We start from the raw sequence: 24,858 nt of genomic DNA, 5'->3' as shown, positions 1-24,858 counted from the left end.
TATCGGCGGCGTTCGACACCGTCCCACACGCAGGTCTCCTTTCAAGACTCTGGGAGATTGGGCTGCGTGGGACGGTGCTGGACTGGTTTCAATCCTTTCTTGCCGACCGCCGTCAGGTGATCTGGGCTCCGCCGTTCTCGGCCGAAATGCCTTCGCTGGAGGTGGGGGTGCCTCAAGGTTCTATCCTGAGCCCCACCATTTTTAATATATATATGGCCCCTCTAGCGGAGGTAGCGGAGGCATTTGGGGCCCGGGTCATCTCATACGCTGATGACACCCAGCTTTTGTTCACCTGCAGGAAGGGAGAGGTCTTCAACGGCGGCAGAATTAAGGACTGTCTGAGTGCAGTCTTCGCGTGGTTTCAGCGGCACAGCCTGAAATGCAACTCAGACAAGTCTGAGCTGCTTTTTTTCGGCTGTGCCCCCGACCCGGGCTGGAAGACATGGTGGCCCCAGGACATGTTCCCCCCAGAGAAACCATCTTCTCAGGTAAAAAATCTTGGAGTGGTGGTTGACGAGGATCTTTCTTTCCGTCCACACATTCTGGGATTAACAGGGAAATGTTTCAGCATCCTCAAGATGCTTAGGAAATTCCTTCCTCTGCTTTCACTGCAGTATCGTAGGAATGTAGTCCAGGCGCTTGTGGGATCCCGCCTGGACTATGCAAATGCACTTTTTGCAGGCCTACCTAAGTATCTGCTATCTAGACTGCAGATTGTCCAGAATTCGGCGGCCAGAGCCATTTATGGCCTGCCCAGGAGAGCCAGTGCTTCTGTGCTCCTGGCTAAGCTGCACTGGCTGCCAATCTCTGGGAGAATTAGATTTAAACTCCTCACTTTGGCGTTTAAAGCCCTTCATGCGACGGGACCTAACTATTTGAGGAAGCGAATTGCTTTCTATGTGCCACGGAGGTCGCTGCGGTCGGCGGACCTGGCCAAAATGGAGGTGCCTGTGGTCAAACGTGTCCGGATGGGAGGCCGTTCCTTTCAACACGTGACAGCATGTTTCTGGAACGAGCTCCCACTCTCTCTCCGGAAAGCGAATAACCTCCTGGCTTTCAGGAAGGAGTTGAAGACTTTGCTCTTCACCAAATAATCCGCTGTGACTGTAGTGTGTATGCCTGTGGTTTCTTGTTTCTCTGGGCATCTTTGCTAAAGCGCCGGGACACCCTTTTGGGGTAGCCGTGCGCTCAAAAAGTGCGGCCTAACATAACATAACATAACGCCAAAGTTATTCGACATAGAATTTTCAAAAATCCCATAGGAAAAAAATCCTAACTATATATACCTACTGGCGATAATATATATATATATATATATATATAAATAGATATATAATTAAAGTTCTATATACTAATAGTAGACAGTAAAAAAAATAAAAAAAAATAAACAAATAAGCAGATATGTTCAACTGCAATATGCCACTATAGGACATGCAATTTATGTATCCTATATTTTGTTTAGGCGGAATAGGGGGAGGTCAAGGTCTAGAGCGGACTTGATCGTCCTTCATGAGAGAGGGTGGGGGAGGAACAGGATGGGGGAAAGGAAAGGAAAAGAAGGAAAAGTGAAAGATTTTGGAAACATGGTGTGAATTCATCAAATGAAGTTATGATGGTTCTTTGGTCAATACAGTTACAAACAAATAACTTCAAATTAATTATAAGGTTTTGGTACAAATTGCAAAATTGTATAGTTCAAAAGAAATGTGATAAACAAGTGTTTTTAGGTTTTATGGATATTTAAGAAATTGCCTGATCTTGTTAATAAAGTGGCCTTTTATACTACCAGTGATGTTTTTTGTCTCATTGTGTGGGTCTGGAGTATTTTGGGCGATAAGTGATTCGCTGGCTGGGACGGACACAATTCACAGAGACATTTTAAATCCTTACAGTATCCAAGTTACACTATTGATATTGTGCAAAACACAGACTACAGTGCACAGACATAACCTGTGTGAGTTGCCTCCTAGAATGTGCAAATATTCAAGGCCCTGCGGATATTCCAGCATTGTTTACTATTGTGATATGCCAGTGCTCCTTCCCTGAAGCACTGTGTCAATATGGATTCCCCACAGAACATGTCAGAATACATTATGTACTAGTTAGTGTCCTGCACTGCGGTTTATCTGCTCATCCGCAGAGGTACCCTCAGTACCACAAACATAAACACCATGGGGAGTGTTCCATTTACAAAAGATAGATTTCTTGTTGCTAAGGCATTATTTCTGGGTCGTCATAACATTCTAAACATAAAATCATTGTGTAAGGAGAATAGCATGAAATACAAAAGTTAAAACATTTGCAAAACAATAACTGGTAAAATAGATTGAATTCATTTTCAACTTTCTGAAACCAATTATATTTGTTTACTTCACCCGCGCAAAGTTCAGAGCAGCATGGAACACTGAGAATTACATTTCTTTATCCAGTCTTTATTACCACAATGGTTCAACATGAATTACAAATACCAAACGCGCCTATTTGGTGCATATAAGGGATTTATTTTTTTGGAGAGTTATTTTTGCTAAAAGGTATTACATTAAAGTTTGAACTGATTTGCATTTTCGTTTTGTTCCTTATTTTATTTTCGCTTGCAAAAAATTATACTGATTTGTATTGCCAGTTTAAACCAGTCTGTTTAGAGTATTATCTGTTCCATTAAGCATCTACCATTTCGGTTATAATTTATATTGTGCATTATCCAGATTTAAGACCCGCACAGCGCCTCTGGCACTATTCTGTTTTAAAGTCTATTGTAAAATATTGTACTTTATGAAGCAGAATAAAACAAGCTATTAATAAGAACATTGTTCAGTTTTTCAATCCTCCTAATTCAGAATGTTGAGGAATTAAATAATAGCATACGAAAACATACAAACGAACTTTCACTAACAATTCTGAAGATGGTATTAATTAAATATGAATCTTCATTATTTTTGGCATACAGAAACTCAGTCTTTTCCCCCATCACCGACTGGTCATTAGGTAGATTGTCAGCCAACAATCAAAATGCAATGTTACTTTAGATAATTTTCAGTTTAATGGTATTCACCTCTTTTAGTACCAGGGTGTTTCAGCTGGACTGTGAAATATTTTTGGAAAACCTGACTATTACGTGAAGTGTAAAACTGCCGTTTGATGCTGTATTTTAGCGCCCAAAACATCTTTGAGCCCACATGTCGCAATAAAAAAATAGAGCAAACAGCTGTTTGTGATTGTTTGCGTTGTCCCTGTACACTGATGCTCAATTTCATACAAGCTGAGCTCCAGTACCTGAAGATTTTGGATCAAATAGACCATCAAAGAATCTCATAGTCATGATCATTCTAGTAGGAATGCCTTTTGTGATGCCAACATCTGCTGTGGGAGTTTCACATGATAGTCTGCACATGCCATAGTCACGGTGGGACTTACCTGAAGAGAACTCGCAAACTGAAGGATAACTTGCAGTGTAGGTGCAGTGACTGCTGCCTTTTGGGAACTTTTGGGAAGGCACCAATAGCTCATCTGAATAGTACATCCCCTGCATGCCAAGAGACTTGTGGATGAAACAATAGGTCAGTTTGGGAAGAAGGACAAGGAGATCCTGAAACCTTAAAAATAACAAAGATTATGTTAGAAGAGGAGGGATGTTGATATATATATATGGAAATTAGTCAACATAATCAGATGGTGCAAGTCATTGTAAAATTACCATCAGTGCCCAGATTGGTGCAGTTCCTGTTCTACATTGCCAATTAGTGACTGCTCTGTCCTACCAATTCCTTTAACCCATTCATTTTTGCACCATCTCTCACGTCTCTTGTGAACTGTACCACTTTGTTGCATCTTTCGCTCTTCTCTGCACTTGTCCCCTGTAATCCTTCATCTTCTTTCAGATACTCACCTGTGCTGCAAAAACAGGAATGTAACTTATCCCGCGAGAATCAGATTTTACACATTTCCTCTGTGGTTAAAAGAAAACAGGAAGTACAAGTTTTTTTTATTTGATTGAGTAGGTGTGCTAATACTAAAATCTAGTATGAAAGGAGGCTGTTTCAATAATTTAGAACTTTAATAGGTTGTGGTAATATTGGTGCAAATATGTGGGCATTAGCAGACACTGGAGACGGCGAATGGGTCATTAAAACTGTTATAGTGTATCTCTGAACTTCTAGAGCAAAGTATGCAATTCATAATTCAGTCTGCTGAAAAAAACACATCACAGTAAGAATAGGTGAGCTGGTGGGCGTGGGGGCGAGTGCAGGGGATATAACTGTTTTTCCTTCTATGTGTCAGTACTATGGAGGCACTGTTCCTTTTCCAATTATTCTTTGCAGACGTGCTGAACACTTATTCTCTCCTTTATTATGTTACTCTTATTCTGAGGTAATATGGTCCTGCTATGTCTCTTTGAAATAAAACACTTCCCGAAATATACAGATCTATCGCTCACTCGCAACCTCACACACTCACAACACCCATCAACTATATAATTAAAAAAGCAAGAGCAGCTGTAAAAGAAGACTTAGAGCTCCGCTGTCTCCCTAAGCTCACAATGCAACCTCCTTAAAGGAGCACAGGAGACATGCAGCTAGACTGAGGGCGGGAGAACCGCACAGTGAACTGCCCATGAGGATCCTCACCTTCAACATTGATACAAGCATTGCCTAAAGGTTTATAGCAGGATTGTGAAGTTGCCAGCAGGCCTCACGCTCATGACATTATACCCTAAGACCAACAGATGCGACGCCCAGAGACTATGTCAGAGAACCACGCCTTCGAATAGCTGTAGGTGACCGCACCCCCTTCACCGGCAATGGCGGCACAGCAAAACGCCGGAGTCTCGGCGGTCTGGAGCACGGCACAGAAATTCGCAGCAAACTGATACTATGTTGCAGCAGAGACGGAAGTGGATAGAAGACGCTTGCTGAGAGGCGAAAGGGAACCTTATGAACGCCGACTTGCGGTAAATACGGCGGAATAAACAGCGAAACGGTAGGAGAGCGTTTGGGAGGTTTTAGAGGCTGAATTGAATTTGGAGTTATTCAGGGAGCGGTGACAGGTGAGGAAAGTCCAATTTAGTATTTCAGGCATGGAACTACAAGGTCAAAATCAAGTGCATGGGAGCTAAGTAAAACCTGGCCTAGACTTCCTAAACTTTCCCACAGAGGAGACTGGAGAAGAAGGCGGTTAATAAAGAAAACAGAGGTGAGGAGGTTGGGAGGTGAGGAGGCGAGTGGTCGATGCTGGGAAGCACTGTTGTAAGTAAAATTCATGGGAATAAGCATCCCAGAAACGGGAGAAGCACTGCAACAACCAGTGCTAGTATATTAGAACTGACCATGGGGAGACATAATAAACAAAACAACCAAGTCTCTAAGGTAGACTCAGCGACCGGACTAAAAGCAAAAACCCGCCTAAGGCGCTGACTTCTGGTATTGGAAGAGCAGGACTTTTGGGATATCGTAGTGACCATAATTCGAGCTTTGAAACGATTTGGTCGATGAGTTCAACGCAACAAGTCAGGGAGACCAAATCTCTCTTACAGTGGATACCAGCGAAAGCAGCAAGGAAGAGGGAAGGAATGTCAAGGAGTTTCCCCTCTTCATGAAAAAGCTAGCACTACCAGCCCCTCCACAGTCTAACTCACCCCAGACGGTGGTAGTCGATCTGGCCAGCCCATGCCAGATTCCTCTAGATCTTAGTGTGTCATCTTCACCCTCTAGCTCCTCTGCCTCCCTAGCCCCTCCACACTTTCAAAACACGCTAGCCTCAATGACCATGACACAAGAACTGAATACTAATTCCTTGAATCCTCCCCAATTGCCTGCCACTAAATATGTGCTGATTCAGAACCAGACGCTGAACGATATCAACATGTCATTTATTCCAGGATCACAGGAACAACAAAAGGTTTCAGCGCAGAGGATAAAAAGTTCAAAAACTGCACAAACGACTCCCAGTTAGAAGGTCCAGACTATATCAGACTCTTCACAGCTTTTAGGTTCAGCTTTTGTCACAGTCTCAGAGTCAGTAGAAACTCTTTTAGACGATCGAACAGAAACAGCTTCCACCAAACTGTTAGATATCAAACGCTGCTCAATCTTATCCTTGATTAAATAAGAGATATGAAGAGGTCTCAAGAAAATGAAACTGCCACCCTTCATCTCCGACTAGAAAAGATTGAAGACGCAATGTCTTGCTTTCCAGTCAAAATCCAGGAAGCAGAATCCAGGATTTCTCAACTGGAGGACCAGATGACCGGATTACTCACCAAAGTACGCGGAGTGACTAAAGACATGAGTTTGTTAGAAAACAAGCTTGAAGAGCTCGAAAATCGTTCTCGTCGCTCTGACCTGCGTATAGTGTGAATTTCCTAGAGAATGGAGGGAGCCCAGACACCACAATGGGTGGAATCCTTTATTAGGGAAAAGGTTCTCCCCAAATTCAGTGGGGATTGTGAGGTCCAGTCCTTGTGTGTCCCTGATCCCTCCCCTGACTGGATGCGGTGTCCGGTGTCTCTTGTCCCTGACCCTTGCCTTGCAGGGTCCTAGTGCCCCCTGGGCACGACATCTCCCCCTTTCTTGTAAACAAAACTTTGCTTGTCCTTAGCTCTGCGTTCCGTGACGAAGAGAGACGAAGAGAGAGAGAGATAGAGAGATAGAGAGATAGAGAGAGAGAGAGTGAGAGAGAGAGAGAGAGAGAGAGAGAGAGAGAGAGAGAGAGAGAGAGAGAGAGAGAGAGAGAGAGAGAGAGAGAGAGAGAGAGAGAGAGAGAGAGAGAGAGCTCTCGCACGTCCGTTCTTGCATCTCCGCTTCCTTACATCTCTTCAATTAGTCTTTTTGTCTTTTTGCATTCCCTCTTTGGTCGCTGGTCTCTGACGTCCATTGGTCTCTCCGCCTGTGTTGCGTCTCCTGCCTGCTCTTGCTTTGGCCCGTCTTCTTCTTTTGTTCTCAATTCTTTGAAGTGAGAACTGTTCCTTGTAACATCGTGCTGACCTGCTGATGCGGTGATCATTGGTCCATTTATTTTCGTTACCTTCAGCGGGTCTTTGGAGAAAGCGCTGTCTGACTTTCTTGCTTGCCACTGTCTTACGAGCACCATGTCTCCTTCCTCTATTTTGCCAGTTGCCGCGTGCCTTCTTTGATTGGCGTATCTCTTCATCTTCTCTTTCTGTTCCTGGTCTCTATTGGCAATGTCTTTGTGATCCGCCTTCTCTCTTTCTTTGATTTGCGGCAGACTTGTTCTACTTGCTCGCCCTAGCACCAGCTCAGCGGGACATCTTCCCGTGGAGCTGTGAGGGGTATTTCGATAGTCTCTTAGTACTTAACATAAGGCTTGGCCAATCGATATCTGTGTCAATTTTGCCCTTTGTACTGTCTTCTTGATGGTCCCCATGAACCGCTCTGCCATTCCGTTTGCTTGCGGCCACAGTGGTGTTATTCGCCGGTGATTTATTCCCAGGTATGCCATGAATTTCTTGAACTCTTCCCCTGAGAATGGTGGACCATTGTCTGTTTTGAGTGTTTGGGGTGAGCCCCACGCTGCCAGAACATCGTCTAGCACTGGTAGTGTCGCGCTTGCTGAGGTTGATGATACGGGTCGCACTATGGGGAACCTTGAATACTCATCTATGATCACCAGCAGGTAGCTTCCTGTCTCCAGGGGGCCGTAGAAGTCTGCTGCTAATTCCGTCCACACCGCTGTTGGCAGCGGGGACATTTGTAGCGGTTCTGGTTTGGACGTCGACCCCGTTATTTGGCAGACATGACAGTGTGTCACTGTCTCTTCCACCATGCCATCTAGTCCTGGGAACCACACCTTTTCCCGCAGTATTTTTTTTGTTGCTACCATGCCCCGGTGTGACTCGTGTGGTAGCTCCACTGTTCTTCTTCTCAGGGTCCTGGGCATTACGATCCTTGTGCCTCTCATTATTATCCCTTTTCCACTTTCAGATAGTTCTTCGTTGATTCTTTTGAAAGCCAGCAGCTCCTCCTTGTCTACTCCTCTTTCTACGCTGGTGTTGGCGTTTACGTGTCTCCAGGGTTGTGTTTTGGTGATCTTCATGATCTCCTGCATGGTGTTGTCTTTTTTTGTTTCATGCTCTAGTTCTTCTAGTGTTATTGTTGCAGGTGTGCTTAGCTTCAGTGCGAAATTGAGGTATTCTTCCGCCATTGTCGTTCATTCCGACTTCTTTGGTAAGGGGTGCCGTGATACATAGTCAGCTGGATTTTGCTCTTTTCTGGGCTGGTGGATTATCTTGAAGTTGTAATCCATTAGCCTGATCCCCCATCTTTCTATCCTTGGCGGTATCTTTGCATTTCGGTTGCCATATATCGTTATCAGCGCCTGATGGTCGGTTATGATTGTGAAGGGCTTCCCGTAGATGAACATGTGGTAATGTTCGCAGGCCCAAACCACTGCCAAGCTCTCCTTCTCATGTTGGGAATATCCCTTCTCAATGTCTGACAGGCTCTTGCTCCCATATGCCACTATGTTTCTTGGGGAGTCTTTTCCTGGTTGATGCCGCGCCAAGATTGCCCCTAGTCCGACGGGACTCACATCCACAGTTAGTTCTGTGCACAGTTTGGGGTCGAAGTATGCTAGGTGATCCACCGTTGTTACAGCTTTCCTTATTTCTTCGAACCCTTTGTCACACTCGTTTGTCCGCACGAAGCTCTGTCCTTGTTTTGTCAGCTCTCGAAGTGGGGCGCTTACAGTGGCAAAGTCTTTGATGTAGCGCGCACAGTAGCTTGCTAGCCCTAGGAAAACCCTTACTTCCGCCACATCGGTGGGTTTCCTCGCCTTTTCTAGGGTCTCCACCTTGCTGTGATCCGGCCTCATTCCTCTTTTGGAAAAGATATGGCCAAAGAATACAAGTTTGCTTCGCCCCAGTTCACATTTTTCTTCGTTGAGTGTCAGACCCTCATTCTCTAGTTGCGAGCACACTTCTCTGAGTGCTTGGTCATGCTCCTCGTCTGACTTTCCGAACACCAGAATATCGTCGCTGTAATTTAGGCTGTTCTTGACCGGTCTTATCATTTGTCGTATTGTCTCTTGAAAGATTTCTGCTGCGGATGAGATCCCGAAACTAAGACGCTTGTACCTTAACAGGCCTAGATGAGTGGAGAACGTCGTGATGTATCGCGACTGAGGGTTTAGTTCCAGTTGGTGGTACCCTTGCATAGATCTAGTTTCGAGAATCTTCTTGTGCCTGTGAGACAGTCCAAATGTGGTCCAGGGTGTCGCTCTCGCTCAATTGCTTTATTCGGGATCCTCATGTCCACACAGATTCTTATCTTTGATTTGTCTTTCTTTGGGACTGCTACTATTGGTGATACCCATGGTGTCGGACCATCTGCGGGATCTATTATGTCCTGTTTCAGTAGCTCTTCCAGTTCTTCGGCCACTTGTGGCTGGAGGTGTATGGGCACTCTCCTGTGGTGTTGTGCAACTGGCCTGATCGTCTCGTCAATGTGCAGTGTGATCTGCCGTCCCTTTAGTTTTCCTAGTCCTTTTAGCAGTTTGGGAAATTCTCTCAGAATGTTTTTTTTGTCCGACATGTTGTATGTCATCTCCATCAGCCCCATTACCTGGGCCGTGACGTTGCTCAAGGGACATGGCTCGGGAATGTCCCCTTTTAGCACATGTATTTCTTCTCTCAGCCTTTGATCCTTGTATTGTAGCTCTTCTTTAAATTTTCCCAAGTTTATTACTGGTTTCTTCGCCCCCCAAGTGAATACTTGTACTCTCGATGGCTTCAGGGTTGGTTGCACCTTCATTTTTTTGTACTCGGAGACGCACATGATGTTGCACGTCGCTCCGCTGTCCAGGACGAACTTCGTTTCGTGTGGTCCTACATTGATTGTTACCGATTCAGTCTTTTTTATTTTCTTCTTGTCCACCAGACATATTCTCTCTTCACTTTCTTCTTCTTCTCCTTCTGATTCTGTGGTGACATCTGTCATGAGGTACAGCCGTTCTGTTCTATCTTCCTCACTTTCCTCCCCTGACTCTGCAGACGAACTTCTCACTCCCGCTTCCACAGGCCTGATGTGTCTGCTAGTTGGCATCCGTGCTCTTCCAGGTCTTCCCCGGTCATTTCGAAATTGTGTCCCTTGGCACACGCTGGCGTAGTGATTTCGCCCGTTGCATTTGCGGCATGTCTGGCCGAATGATGGGCACTGACCTCTGTGCGGAAACTTTAGTCCACATCTGTAGCAGGTTCCCTCCGGTTGTTTCTTCACTGCCTGATCTCCTCTATCTTTCCTCCAGCTTCCTGATCTATTGTTAGTGGTCATTCGTTGTATCTGTTCTCCCCCTCTTGTTTTTCCTCGTTCCATCTCTTTTGCGTAGGCAGTCGCTCTTGCTTCCGCCCTTCCTAGTGCGAGGATATTTTCTAGAGAGATTGGTTCTTTTAGCACCCTGGCTCTAAATTCTGTGTCGCGGCATCCTTCAATGATGCGCAGCCTTATTGCCTGCTCATTGTCGAATTTGTCGAATTCACAGTGGGTGACCAGTTTCCATAGCCTTGTTGCAAATTCATCCAGGGACTCCTCCGCCTGTTGGAACGCGATCATGAAGCTATACCTCTTGAAGTCCACGTTTCTTTGTGGGTCAAATTTGGCCGTTAGACACCTCTTTAGCTTGTCATATAGGTCAATGTCTCCCTTTGGCAGTGTCACTAGCAAATCCTCAATCTCGTCTCCAACTAAATTTATGAACAGTCCTCGCTTCTTGGCCGCTGTCACATCAGTTGCATCGATGTAATTTTCAAAACGTCTCACCCATTTTTCCCATCTGATCCCCGTCTGTGGTTCAGATAAGTTAAATGGTAGTGGCCTCCTATATTGAGCACTTGGTTTTGGGTCTGCCATTTGCACTCCCTCCTTTGTTCTTTATCTTGTTTCTTTTCCTTGTATGTGGTGCTCTCTACTATTTCAACCTGCTTTATCTCTTTAGCTGTCTCTATTTGCCCGTTGTTCCTTTATTTTCCGTTTAACCAGTTTATTTTTCACTTTATTTTTGTTGTTTGCCAGTGCTTTTCTACACTTTTGGGCAAATTTCCTTCTTCTTCGCGCTGTGCCTGGCCTTAAAATGGCCACCGCGCTCGTTCTGGGCTTCTATTGGCTTAAAAACCTGTTTCTAAGATGGCCGCCGTCTTCTCGCGGGAATTTGCGGCCAATTACAATGCGGCCTGACTTCAAGATGGCCGCCGCGCTGATCCTTCCTTCTTATTGGCTCTCGCGCCTGGACCCAATATGGCCGCCATCACTCTCGCGAGAGCTCGCGCTGGCTTTTTAGTTCTTTGACGATCGCGCTCTTTTTCTTTTCTTTTTGGCTCTTACCGGATCAGTTGCTTCCTCGTTCGCGGCGGTCGGGGTGGGCTCCCACGTCTCTGCTGACGCTTGGATGGCGCTTCACTCTTCCCTCTTCATCTTGACCACGACGCGATCCAGGGTGGGCTCCTGGTTTTCAAATCGCAATTTCTGCACGCTGGACTTCGATCCCGCATTCGTCGCGAGATGTTGTGTTCCTGAAGCCCACAGAACACACGCCAGACGTCGTGGTATTACACAGGTACCTTTATTGTGTATCAGTCATCGTGGATCATACAGTGCCCCTCATCCTGCGACCTCTCGCCCCGAGGTCCAGTCCTTGTGTGTCCCTGATCCTTCCCCTGACCGAATGTGGTGTCCGGTTTCCCTTGTCCCTGACCCTTGCCTTGCAGGGTCCTAGTGCCCCCTGGGCACGACAGGGATCTTACCATCACCAAAGCTCAAAGAGTTCCGTTCCATCCTTTGCCAAGCAGGAGTGGCCCCCGCACCATCTTAGTCAACTTCGCGGACTATCGTATAAAGGAGAGGGTCCTGTCTAAAGCAATACAACAAAGGCAATTTCCAGTCAACAAAACTTCCAATTGCAGAATCTTTCTGACATGTCTGCAGCGGCAGCTCACAGACCCAAAGAATTCGTCAAGTTGCTGTTTTTATTTAAAGCTAAGGCGCACAGGCATCAATTGCTCAACAGTCAAAATTGCGTGTTCTTGTCAAGGGGAAATTTCATATGTTTGCTAATTTAGAAGAAGCACAAGATCTTCTTAAGGAAAATACGAAGTCGTAAATTTACCGAATCTGTAAAATACCGAATCGGTATTTTTACCGATTCGGTAACGGCCAGATGTGGGTGGGGCTCTTCAGAGTCCCTAAGGCCTTACAGAATCGGTATTTTACCACCCAATCCAATTGGGTGGTAAAATACCGATTCCAGGTGTGCATGCACATGTGTGCATGCACACCTAGCCATGTGACAGACAGACATGCCCTTAGGGCATGTCTGTGTGCAACATGGCACACATGCCCGTCTTTGGGGTGCTAGCACACCTAGCCATGTGACAGACAGACATGCCCTTAGGGCATGTCTGTGTGCCACATGGCACACATGCCCGTCTTTGGGGTGCTAGAGGGTGTCAAAGTGACACCCCCTGCACCCTTGCTAAAATCGGTATTTACCGATTCTGTAATTACAGAATTGGTATTGCCCATTTATTCCTATAGGCTTCAAGGCCCATAGGAATCAATGGGCAATACCGATTCGGTATTTACAGATTCGGTAAATACCGAATCTTAACGATTCGGTATTTACAGAATCTGTAATACCTACACCCCCCCCCCCTTCATATTTACCGACTCTTAAATACCGAATCGGTAAAATTCGGTATTTAAGAGTCGGTAAATATGAATTACCTACATCTAGCCCATAATGTTTAAATGCAGAATGTGAAAATTGTATCTTGTAATATTAATGGATTACTTAATCCACGTAAAAAAGCTGCCTTTTAAATTGGGTTACGTCACTCTCTCCTGAGATTGTGTTTCTACAGGAAACTCATTTTAGATCTGATTACCCAAAAATAGTATTTTCTAAAAGGTATTCACAGGCATTTTTTTCTTCTACCAATTTAGCCGTTCGAGGGGTTGGGATTCTACTTACAAATACACTGGATTGTCAAGTCAAAGATGTCCAGCGAGACGGGAAAGGAAGATGGCTGTGGGTAAAGGTTAAACTGCAAGAAAAATTGCTGAATTTGGTAAATTATTATGGTCCTATCGAGGACGATACCGCAGCACTTGTTCAAATTTACCAATCGGTAATAAGCATGGAAAGTCTTGTAGTTTTAGGCGGTGATTTTAACTTTATTTAAAATCTAACCTTGGATTCATCAAATAAAGCAAAGCGTCAACTGGAACCTAAAACCGCAAGAATAATTAACAGCCTAAAAAAAGACTTTTTGCAAGTGGATCCCTGGAGACTAGCTAATCCCACTCTCTCGCAATACACCTGCTATTCTGGCAGATTCAGATCAGCCTCACGTTTGGATTATTTCCTAGCCGATAAAACAGCTATTGGGGTCCAGTAGAAATAGTAACCAACTCATTTTCAGACCACTCTCTAGTCTTTTTTTCTTTATTATTAAATAGGAAACTGAAAAACAGACCTAGGTGGAAATTTACAAGATATGACCTGGCTAACAGAAACCAGACGGTTTATCAAGGAGTTTTTTCAAAATAATCTAAACACGGCTCCTTTATTGTCGGTATGGGAGGCCTTTAAAGCCACTTTTAGAGGCCAGGTTATCTCTTATACAGCAAGAATCAATAAGCTACGGAGACATATGATCACCATACTTCAAACCGCGGTGGGGGAGGCTAGATGAAAGATAACCCTAACAGATTCCTCTGCGCCCATAATAAAAGCACAGCAATGGAATAGCAAAGGAAAATCTGAAAGATTTTTTCTTAACAGAGGAAATTACAGGAAGTAAGGCTTACCAACAAAAATTATATGAGGAGAGTCAGCAGATTGGCAGATTTCTGGCTTGGTCCAGGAAAACACAAAAAGCTGCACAATTAATGTCCCAAATAAAAAATCCTGTAACTGGTCTCCTAGTAGAGGTTAAGCAGAGTATCGTTGAGGTGTTTAATTCACATTTTATTCATATCTATGGAGAAACGCAGGGGGTGGATGAGGCAGATTTAGAGAGATATTTTGACTCTCTGGAGCTACTGGTGTTATCACAGCAATTCTCAGAAGCACTGAGCTCTCAAATTCAAATTTCTGAAGCACAGGACGTATTAAAAAGTATGGCGAATGCCAAAGCTAGTGGGGCAGACGGGATGCCAGTAGAAATTTATAAGATATTTCAGACTGAATTGCTTCCTTTTTTAGTAAATTTGTTTAATGAAATTAAGGATAGCATCGATACCACTAAAAGTTTGAAGGAGTCAGTAGTAATAGTTTTTCTTAAAAAGGATAAGGACCCTGCCGACCGAAGTTCCTACCAGCCTATCAGTCTGTTAAATACAGATTATAAACTTCTAATATGCGGGCAAAAAGATAGCTCCCGGTTCACAACAGCTGGTTCATAATGATGAAAATGGTTTTATCCCTAGACGTTTAATGGCATCAAATACTTATTTTTTAATGCAAGCCATACATTACTTTTCTATCAACCAGACAGATGCAGTGATTATGATGATGGACGCTGAAAAAGCTTTTGATTTGGTAAATTTGAGTGCGTTATTTTTTATTTTATCAAAGTTTGGTTTTCCTCAACAATTTATACAGATGCTAATAAAAATATACGGAGGGGCAGAAGCTACAATAATGATTCATGGCTCAGTGAATTGAAAGGTTACTTAAAAACGAGGTACCCGTCAGGGATGCCCGTTGTCCCCTCTCCTATTTTCACTATTTATTGAACTCCTAGCCGAGAAGATCCGTAAGAACATAAGTATAGTCCCTCCTATAGATGGAATGTTAAAAATTAAGCTATTTGCAGACTATATTATTTTATATCTGAAGGCAGGGGCAGATAACATACAGAATGTATTAGATGAAATTCAAAATTTTACACAAGTGGGAAGATATAAAGTTAACCATGCAAAAACTGATATTTTAGCATTTAATATGACTCCTTTGGATTTCCCATCTGCCATCTAGCTAAAACCGATGCACCCAATTAGATATCTTGGAATTTATGTCACTAATGATTTTGGGCAATTGTTTTCTTTGAATTATGTTAGTTTACTTTCGAAAGTCAAAAAGCTATTTGATAACTGGTCGTTGCTGCAACTGTCTTTAGTGGGAAGGGTTTCAATGGGTAAAATGATGGTACTTCCATTATTTTTGTTTTTGCTTATTAATCTGCCTATGAAAATCCTGAGTTATTATTTTAAGGAATTAGATCAATTAATAAGGAAGTTTGTTTGGAATAATAAACAACCTAGGGTTAAGCTTTCTATACTGCAACTTGATGTCAATTCTGGAGAAATCGCACTCCCACATTTGTTAACATACTATCAGGCTTCTTTACTTAATCTTGTTTTCGAGAATTCTTTTTTGGTACATATGCTGGATGAATGTGCCATCGGACTTCCAGCTTTCCTACATCTGGCAAAACTTCCTAAAAAAACACGTTATAAGATTATTTTTACTCTGATTGAGGTTCCAACTTTAAAAGAATGATTTTTTTATCCAGATGGTTATTATATTTTACTTCTTTGAAACTGTCTAAAATGTTTTCAACTTGCCCAAATAAATGTTTTCGCTGTAACAGAGAGGGGGAAGGGAAATGGTTACATATTTTTTTGAATGTAATGATTTACAATATTTCTGGAAGAGGGTTTTTGAGGAAATATCCATAATTTTATCTTTGGAAATTTGTCCATCAGCCATGTTGGTGTTATTTGGTTCTTCAGCAGAAGTGAAATGCTTCACAAAAGATCAGCAATATTTCATATTAATTGCCATTGCTGTTGCTAGATCACTTGTTCTGCAAAACTGGAGAACCAGCTCACCACCTAGCATTGAATATTGGTTTAAAAAAATGATTAGGACGTATAAACTTGAAAAGGCCTATGCCAAACGTATCGGAGCGGTAGTAAGATTTAAAGGTATATGGCGCTCTTTTTCTCCTTATGGATTCATTGCCGAAGCTTGTTGATTATAAATTAGTTAATATATAAGCTATATATGCACATAGTACTTTGTAGAATGCAGGGTATTTTCTTAAAAATATAAAAATAAAAATAGGCGCATGGTACTTTCTGTATTTGCACTTGGCCCTTTATTGTTTTTAATTCTATTTAATGTAATTTATCAAACTAAATAGTTTAGGTAGGATCCTTTTGATCTAGGATTGTGGGAAACTGATCCTTTATCAGTTGCTTTTTGAAAATGTAATATGAAATGCTATGTATAATTGTTGAACATGCTTCCTTTGTTTTTATATGTTATGTAAATCGATATGTAAAATGTTTGCTTTATCTATTTTTTTCCTGTTCTAATAAAAATTATTTAAAAAAGAAAAAGACCAACAGATTCAAGTAGCCCTATAAGAGGACTGACGCCGGTCCCACCCAGCACATGTCCACAAAATATGAAATTCAGCATCTTTGAAGCATCAAAGATGGAGGACAAATAAATCCTTTTAGAGTCATAGCTAGAGATCGAGCCCAGGATAGTCTGGTATGTCCAGTTTCGTGTTATCTGCCAGGTCTGTAAGCAATGATCTGGTGTAGTTTGTGTTCCGGCTTACAATTAGGCAACTGATTAGGTTCTGCTTTGGTGCTAAAAGCTGACAGTATGATCATCTCTAAAACACTCATATGTGTTTTTTAGTGAGGAGACCTAGGATACAACCTTCAGCCACAAGATTACCAGCAAGGAGTCAAATGCTGTTTGGATTAACATCCCCCCTGTGAAAGCAATAGAAAGAACATATAATGCAGTAGGAATCCCAAGGATTCTGTGGCTATGAAAAAGGGTTTGTTTTACTGACTTGTCACAGGAGATGATGTGTTGCCTGACGATCACATGTCTAATAACCAATGAGAAGATGATGCAGTGTAAATGTTTCCAGTTGCATGGCCTAGATGGTGTGACAGATTTTATAGTGTGAGAATGGTTCTGTCTATGTCCTTTCCCTGGATGGGTAGGTGCTATTTAATGCACCTGCTAAAACCTAACTCCCAAGTTTCAGAAATCGGAGGTGTGATAGATTGTGCCTGTTGTGATTTTTTGGGGATTAACAATCATATGTTGGTGATTACCTCATCAAAATCCATGTCACGGTAAATCTATACTACCATTATAAAGAGAGAAGTGTGAACCTTTGAGGCGGGTAAACTCGGGAACCACAGCGCCAATCAAAACACCCAATACAGCGTTGGAAAGGTCAGGGTAAGCAGATGGTCATAGGCTATATATCAGCAAAAAATATATGTTACAAGGGCAAAGTACGTTCTTTGCCAAAGTAGTCCCTTGGAAGTAGTGCCATGTCTGAGGTGGGCGTGTGCGCTAACGAGGAACGTGCAGACATTTTGGTAAAGTTCAGGAAGTAAACCAGGAGCGCGAGGAGGAAGTGCCAGGAGCGCGAGGAGCAGTGACAGGAGCGCGAGGCTGAGGAGCGGCGGCGCCCGCGATGGGATAAGGTAGAGGTCCGACATGCCCAGGGGTAGGAGCGGCCACGAGCACGGGGAGGAGCGCGGGGAGGAGCGGCCAGGAGCGCAAGGCTGAGGAGCGGACACGAGCGCGGGGAGGACCGGCCAGGAACGCGAGGATGAGGAGCGGCGGCGGCGGTGAGTGTCACCCCGTATTTGGCCCACGGCTGCACAGGTGGTTGGGGGCCTGGGATTCGAGATGCGACATGCTGCTGGATGTCTGTGGGGGCCCTGAAGGTGGTGGTTGCGCTCCGGAGGACTGCACACTGAGCCTCATTGCCAACTGGGATTCGAGACGCGACATGCTGCTGGATGTCTGTGGGGGCCCTGAAGGTGGTGGTTGCGCTCCGGAGGACTACACACTGAGCCTCATTGCCCCCGGACAACGTCGGGGCGGGCTGCTAGTGACATATATTCTCCTTGTTAAATTCTCGCAGGACTCACTTGTCAAAATATAACGAAATGTGTGGACTTTATTTTATCCGGCAATTACTGGGTGCGATAAACACTGTAAAACGTATAATGCCCAAATAACGGTTTATGCAGGGGTTGGAAAACTGCAGCCAACTCATAATCAGAGCCTTATCTTGGTTTTTAAAAGTACTATTGAATATAATCTAACTCCCAACTCTTCGAAAAGAGGCATCGTGGTACCCAAGTAGAAGAGTGGAATACCTACCGTACAGTTAGTTTTAAGTGTATTACGTTGTGCTGTGCGAGTGGAAATATTTGTATTTGAAATGTACTGCAAATGTTCCAGATATGGGCGCTTTCCCACTATACCTGTGGAATTAAAGTCCAACACTTATTAATACCAAGGTAAAAGGAGGTTTGGCTCTGTAACATCTCACCATAAGGTATGAAGGAAAGCAAGTTGTTCATTTAGCTCAAGCCGTGGATTACGTGGGCAGATCAAGAATAATTACTGTGATGTTGTTCATTCTAAATGGAAAGGGGGGACCTGGGGAGGACCGCGCGCGAGCCGGTCTCTCCCCGGGTAGATTCGCGCTGGGAGATGGCCACGACAGGTGGGGTCCTGATTAGTGAGGGACAGGTGGGGCAATTAGGGTCAGCGCGAGGCAAGGGTTCCCTGTACACTAGGGAGGCGGGCGGAGAGGTTCGTTTCTGTGGTGCAGTATAGGAGTCTGCGGTGGTACGGGGGGCCATTCTGGTCCTCCGTGGAGCGGGACGCGTGGACCTTCTGAGTTTCTGGTGCGGCGGGGGTCGGGCGTGGGCGCCCTATCCGGACTGCGGCTGGAGGCGTGGCTATGGCGGCGCCGGCCTTTTTGGCACCGCAATGGGACGGAGTGCATGTCGCTGCTGCCATGCCCCTTTGTGTAGCTGGATGGGGTCTGCCGAGTCACAGTGCCAGGTCAGTTTATTGTCTCGGGAGCGTGCTCTTTTTCTTGTACTCAGCAGCAAAGGGTCCCGTGCATTACTGGGGGCTGGTGCTGGGGGCGTCCTCAAAGGGGATTAGTGCTTGTGGGAGCGACCGGTGTATTCGCACTTAAGCACCAAAAATTAAATAATAGTTTGGTGTTTTTCCCTCACTTTGCTATTAACTCATTTCGGCACCCAATCCATAGCATAGACCTGGGATTTGCTCGCAGTGTTTGATATGTCCGAACTTTGCTCCTCAATCCCGTTTCCTTTGTCCATGACTGAGTAGGTTTTCAGTCCATGTTTTCCCCCTTTGCACTCAGGGGCTTGCGGCGCTGAGTGTCACATTTCAAACGGACAGTCGGCTGGGATTGAAAGGAGCTCACGCACACACGGACGTGGGGATGGACGATGCAGGCTGTGCTTTTCCTGCTTTAACGTCCCCGTGTTCGCCACTCAGTCATAGACATCTGGGAAAGGAGCACTCCTTCCTGTGGTATGGCACCCGTCCTCTTTGGTCTTTTTATTTTATTTTCCCATCTGCTAGTAGAAGTGCCTTCTGCCGGGCAGGGGGCAGGCAGCGGGTTGCTACGCCTGCCCAGGACACCACAGGGTGCATTGAAAGCAGAGGCCTTAGTAAGTCGTCCCAGTTTATTCACTTTTTTGTGGCTCTAACGTGTGAACTCTGCCTGGCCGTAGTCCCCGTTTACGGGGAAGCGGGGGTTTATGGGTAGGGTTTGTTTAGTTGGGACCCTCCCCTGGGTCTGATGGGCCTGGGCCAGGCATGTGCCCACCCCTCGCCCTGTGTCTTCCTGGACTAAAAGTAACGACATGCGCTGTCCCCCCGGGAATCGCCCACACATGTTCAGGGAAGCGGTGTGGGTTTGGGGGAGCAGCCCTCGCTCGGTTGTTCCTTTATTTCCTTATCCCTGTTTTATTGATGCGGTTTTGTGTGGCGGGGTTTTTTCCCCGGGGGTGTTGGAGCGCTTGCTTCCTCTCGGATTTTGTTTGACTTTGATACTTGCAGAGGTGCCCCCATTGCCTACGTTACGTTTGTGCTTGTGCCTGGTTGTCTAGCTTCTATTGCAGTATTATACCTCTACTTGTTCTTTGTTTCCCTTTGTAACCTGCGCATTTATAACTTTTTTCCTCCTGGCGCTTTTGCTACCCATGATTTTGTTTTTCGCAAAATTGTCGCTTTTACCTCATGATGCTTGGCGTCTGCTTTTGTACTGTTCACGTGTAATGTTTTCCTCATGTATCGGTCCGTTCCTTTTGGGGAGCGCTCTCTCGCCTTCGGGTGGGGTTTGCGCTTTCTGGAACCGCGTGAATGGCTGACTAACTACATACATATATAACTTTCAGTTTTGCATGAGTTGCATGGGGGATGCACAGAGGGAACTTGTGAGGGTGCAGGCTGTAGGGTCGCACAATGAGGAGGCTGGTGATTATAGTTATCTCTGTATACATGGGATGGGATACGCATGGGTATCCTCTACGTGTTACTTAGGGATTGTAGAGTACAGAGGGCTAATGCATATCCTAGTGCTTAGACTTATCTCTCTATACATAGGGAGGGGATACACATGGATGTACTCTAAGCGTCACATCGGCATGGTTCTGGGTACAATGGCCCCTCCTCGCGCCCCTGTTTCTCCGGTGTAGTGGGGCTGGCCCGGTTTCGCTACGCCTCTCCACTTAATTGGCGGGGCTTATGTGCTGTCCCCCTCTCCCAGCAGGTTCAGCCTGGGGGCCATTGGTTCAATTGTTTCCTCTGTCGGCTTGTTTGTGGGGCGTGGAGGTGTGTTGCCACCGAACTCCGCTCCTTTTCCTTTGGGAAGCAAGGTGGTTGGGCCTGACTCTATGCCTGCTGCGGTGTCCTTGTCCGGGAGCCTGCTCCAGGGGGCGATTCATGCGCGGTTGTTTCCACTGCTGCGGCGGGGGTTTGTGGGTATATCAGTATGGTACAGTCTGGCTTGAGCTGCTATGATGGCAAGGCTACAGCTACGGTCGTCGGTCCTCAGCTGACAGGGCACAGTTACGGGCTGAGCAGGGGGCGTTTCAGTCTGGGGCGGAGGGCTCTGGAAGGGGATCTGGAGCGGATTTCTCTTCTGGTTTGTGAGGTGCAGTGCACTGCGAAGTTATCCGAGGGCATCCCACGTTGGTGGACTTGGTGCTGGCAAGTTGCCTAGGGGCTGTGGGGTTTATGTTGGGCATGATGATGACCTTCTTTTGGATGTCTCTAATGATAACATGAAGGGGGGGTAGGTTGGGCCAATCTGTTGCGGGCTGCCCCAACGGCGTTTTATTTGGGGAGGGGAGAGCGGAAGAGGTTTCTGGAGCGGATTCCTCTTTTACGGAAGTATTACGATGGAGGTGTGGGAGATGGGGAGATTCTTGGTGGAAGTGGCAATTTTGTTGGGGGGTGAATTACGAATTGAGGATGTTGCACATGTTTAAGTCACAAATGAGAGGTGGGTTAGGGAAATCCGTTTCTCTCAGTATTTTGCAGGAGTCATGTGCGGACCATGCAAAGTCACGTCTCATCGTCAATCGAGTCGCGTCCAGGGGACCCTGAGTTGTTTCAACAGCGACTGTCGCGGTGTCGGAAGGTAAGTAAGGCTGGTGGTCTGTTTGGCACAAGTGGGAGAGTCTCCCAGTTTTGTACTAGCTCTCTTGGTATTGGGGATGAGGTTGTTGGGGAGCCAGTTGCTCTTCAAACGCTGCTTGTGCGGCAAGCTGATGTGAATAATAAGTTTGGAGGGGACGAGGCCGCCATTTCACGTGAGCGGGCAGGGGACTCTGTTGCGGGCTGCCACAACGACGGTTTTTGGGGAGGGGAGAGCGGAAGAGGTTTCTGGAGCGGATTCTCTTTTACGGAACAGGGCGCAGTGCGCAGTGATGGTATCCAATGGGAGTATTATGATGGAGGGGTGGGAGATGGGGAGTTTCCTGGTGGATGTGGTAAGTATGTTGAGGATGATGTCTTCCATTGGGATATTGACGATGATGATTTGGAAGAAGGGGAAGTACGTGATGGGGAGGTTAGAAATGTTGCCACAAGGATTTGGAAAGGGGGTGTGGGGCAATCCCATGTGTTCGTTTTTTGCAGGAGTCTGGTGCGGACCACGCAAAAGTGAGATTTACGTCTCCAACTCAGCCACGCCCAGGGGATCCTCTGGTGTTTCGGCAGCAGTTGGCGCAGTTGCCTAAGGGTCAGGAAGGGTGGTGGTCTGTGCGACGACAAGGGGAGAGTCTCCCCGTAAAACGTACTGGTTCTCTTGGTGTTAGGGATGGGGATGTTGGTGAGCGAGTTGCTCTTACCCAGCTGTCTGAGCGGCATGCGGCTGTGAATAATAAGTCACAAGGGGATGTTACCGCCGTTCGTGCGGGGCGGACAGGGGATGATGCTCACACAATGTCTTCAAGTGAAGGGGACCAGTCTGCTCACACAAAGTTGCATTATTCTGGAATTGGTATGCCGTTGGGTTCCAACTTATCGGAGCAACTAAGTCTGGAATTTGGAGTAGCGAGTTTGTTGCTGTTTTTCGGTTGCCATCTCTGGCAAATTGGCGGGGGTCTCTCTTTTTATGGGTTGCTGCAGTGGGGAAGAGATCCAGTGGGGGGGGGGGTGTTGGTCAAGGTTTTGAAGGGCCTGGGTAGGCTGCAGTCTGTTTTCAGGTGTTTGCGTCGGCCGGTCACTTTTGAATTAGCTCCAGCAAATGTTGTTTCTCTTAAGGGGTTGCTGTTATGATGAGTTTGAGTATTTCAAATTTAGGTTGTGTTTTGTGTGGTTGTTTTTTCGGGGCCTTTCTGGCCTCTGCGCTTTTGGGCTTACGCACCAGGGTGGGCATGACCAGTGAGGCAGTGGTTCTTGAACTAGATAGGTTGCGCATCTGTTTGCGCGCTTCCAAACCGGACCGGCTGGGTAGGGGTGAGTGGGGTTTTTTCTTGGTAGGAGTGGTGTTGTGGCTTGTTGCCCGGTGTGTGTGGGAGTGGTTTTTGAAGTCTTGTGTTTTTTCGTCTGGTGTGATCTTTTGTCTCGTTGATGGCAGTCCCGTTACAGTTGTCCAGTTATTGGTGTGTTACGGAAGGTTTTGTTAGCTCTGGGATTGGAGTCTTCACAATTTGGTACCCATTCTTTAGGATTGGGGCGGCGTCTGAGGCTGCCCGGCAGGGGTGGGACCGGTCTCCGATCCGGAGAATTGGGAGGTGGAGGTCAGGGTGTTGCGAGACATATGTGAGTAAGTAGCACATCTTTGCTTCGTTGACATTTCTTTTTCTACTAGGTCCCTGGCTCGAGCTCGCCGGCTTCAAACGGAGGGTGTGGATTATTCAACACTCCTTCGTGAGGTGGGCTGCAGTGGCTGCAGAAGGACAACATTGTGGGCGATTTTTAGGTCTTACCGGTTTACCACGTGAGGTTGTTTGGCATGGTATTGGAGGAATGCGTTGGGGGGGTTTGTTTACTTTGCTGGCTACTCTTGGTATTAAGGGTGGGGGCCCGCCTGACCTGCTAGTCATTCATCTGGGCGAGAACGACATGGTCTCTTGATCAGGCTTAACTTTGATTAACACAATGCAAATGGATCTGGAGGTACTCAGACGCATGGGCGAGCACGATGGTGAGCTGGACAGGATTCGTGCCTCGACTTCACTGGACTGGTGCACGGGAGGATTCTGCAATGGACAAGGCGCGGAAGAAGCTGAACCGTTCTATGCGATTGTTTTGTACAGATTTGGGTGTTTATGCTTTGTCTCACCCTCATTTGCAGGTTTCGAATGGCACCTATTTCGTGCGGAGGGTGTCCCCCTTTCTCGCATGGGTCAATCAATTTATCTTTTAGAATTACATGATTTAATTGCAAAAGTTCTTGCTGTTCAATTGTGGTGCTCTCAGGGTTCAATTTAACTGTTGGGGTGGGGCAGGAAAACTCTAAAGGTTTTCCTGGGTGGCGGATTTTAGTGGGGGGTGGGCAGCCTGGAGCGGGTTGGTCCATCCTCAATAGACAGTTGTAGGAAAGGAAGGGGTATACATAAGAGTTAGGGGCTTCTGGTTTGGTTAGGTTTAACTTGGTGGGGGGTTTATCAGTGGGTAGGAATGACCTGTTAGGCTGAGAGCAATTTGAATTAATAATTAAATAAATAAATAAAGATGTGGTTTGATGTTTTGTCTATAACCTGTCTTAATAAAGTGGCCTTTCTTGCTAACTAAGAAGTTGTGGACATGGACTTTATTGCGCGAGGGGGGACCTGGGGAGAGCCGCGCGCGAGCCGGTCTCTCCCCGGGTAGATTCGCGCTGGGAGATGGCCACGACAGGTGGGGTCCTGATTAGTGAGGGACAGGTGGGGCAATTAGGGTCAGCGCGAGGCAAGGGTTCACTGTACACTAGGGAGGCGGGCGGAGAGGTTCGTTTCTGTCCCACCCACCCTCCCCCTTTTTTCTTTAGGCCTTTTTTGGTTTTTCCCGTGCTTTCCGTGCTGGTTAGTTGTTTTTTATTTTTGCCACTTTAAGACAGGTTGTTTTCCTTTGTAGGCGGATTTTAGTGGGGGGTGGGCAGCCTGGAGCGGGTTGGTCCATCCTCAATAGACAGTTGTAGGAAAGGAAGGGGTATACATAAGAGTTAGGGGCTTCTGGTTTGGTTAGGTTTAACTTGGTGGGGGGTCTATCAGTGGGTAGGAATGACCTGTTAGGCTGAGAGCAATTTGAATTAATAATTAAATAAATAAATAAAGATGTGGTTTGATGTTTTGTCTATAACCTGTCTTAATAAAGTGGCCTTTCTTGCTAACTAAGAAGTTGTGGACATGGACTTTATTGCGCGAATGCCTACAAGAATATATAGAACTTTTAGAAAATGTATCAAAAAGGGATGATACAAGGGGGTTTCAGACTTTCTTCTAAAATCCCTATATTGCAGTGATCCTTGCTGCACACTCCCTTTGTGAAATAAAAGGAACTGCAGGGAAAGGTGGTAAGAAGACAGATACC

The sequence above is a fragment of the Lissotriton helveticus genome, chromosome 2_2 (genome assembly GCF_964261635.1).
Source record: "Lissotriton helveticus chromosome 2_2, aLisHel1.1, whole genome shotgun sequence".
NCBI lineage: Eukaryota > Metazoa > Chordata > Amphibia > Caudata > Salamandridae > Lissotriton > Lissotriton helveticus.
The sequence above is the reverse complement of the archived record's forward strand: the minus strand, read 5'-3'. Positions refer to the sequence as shown.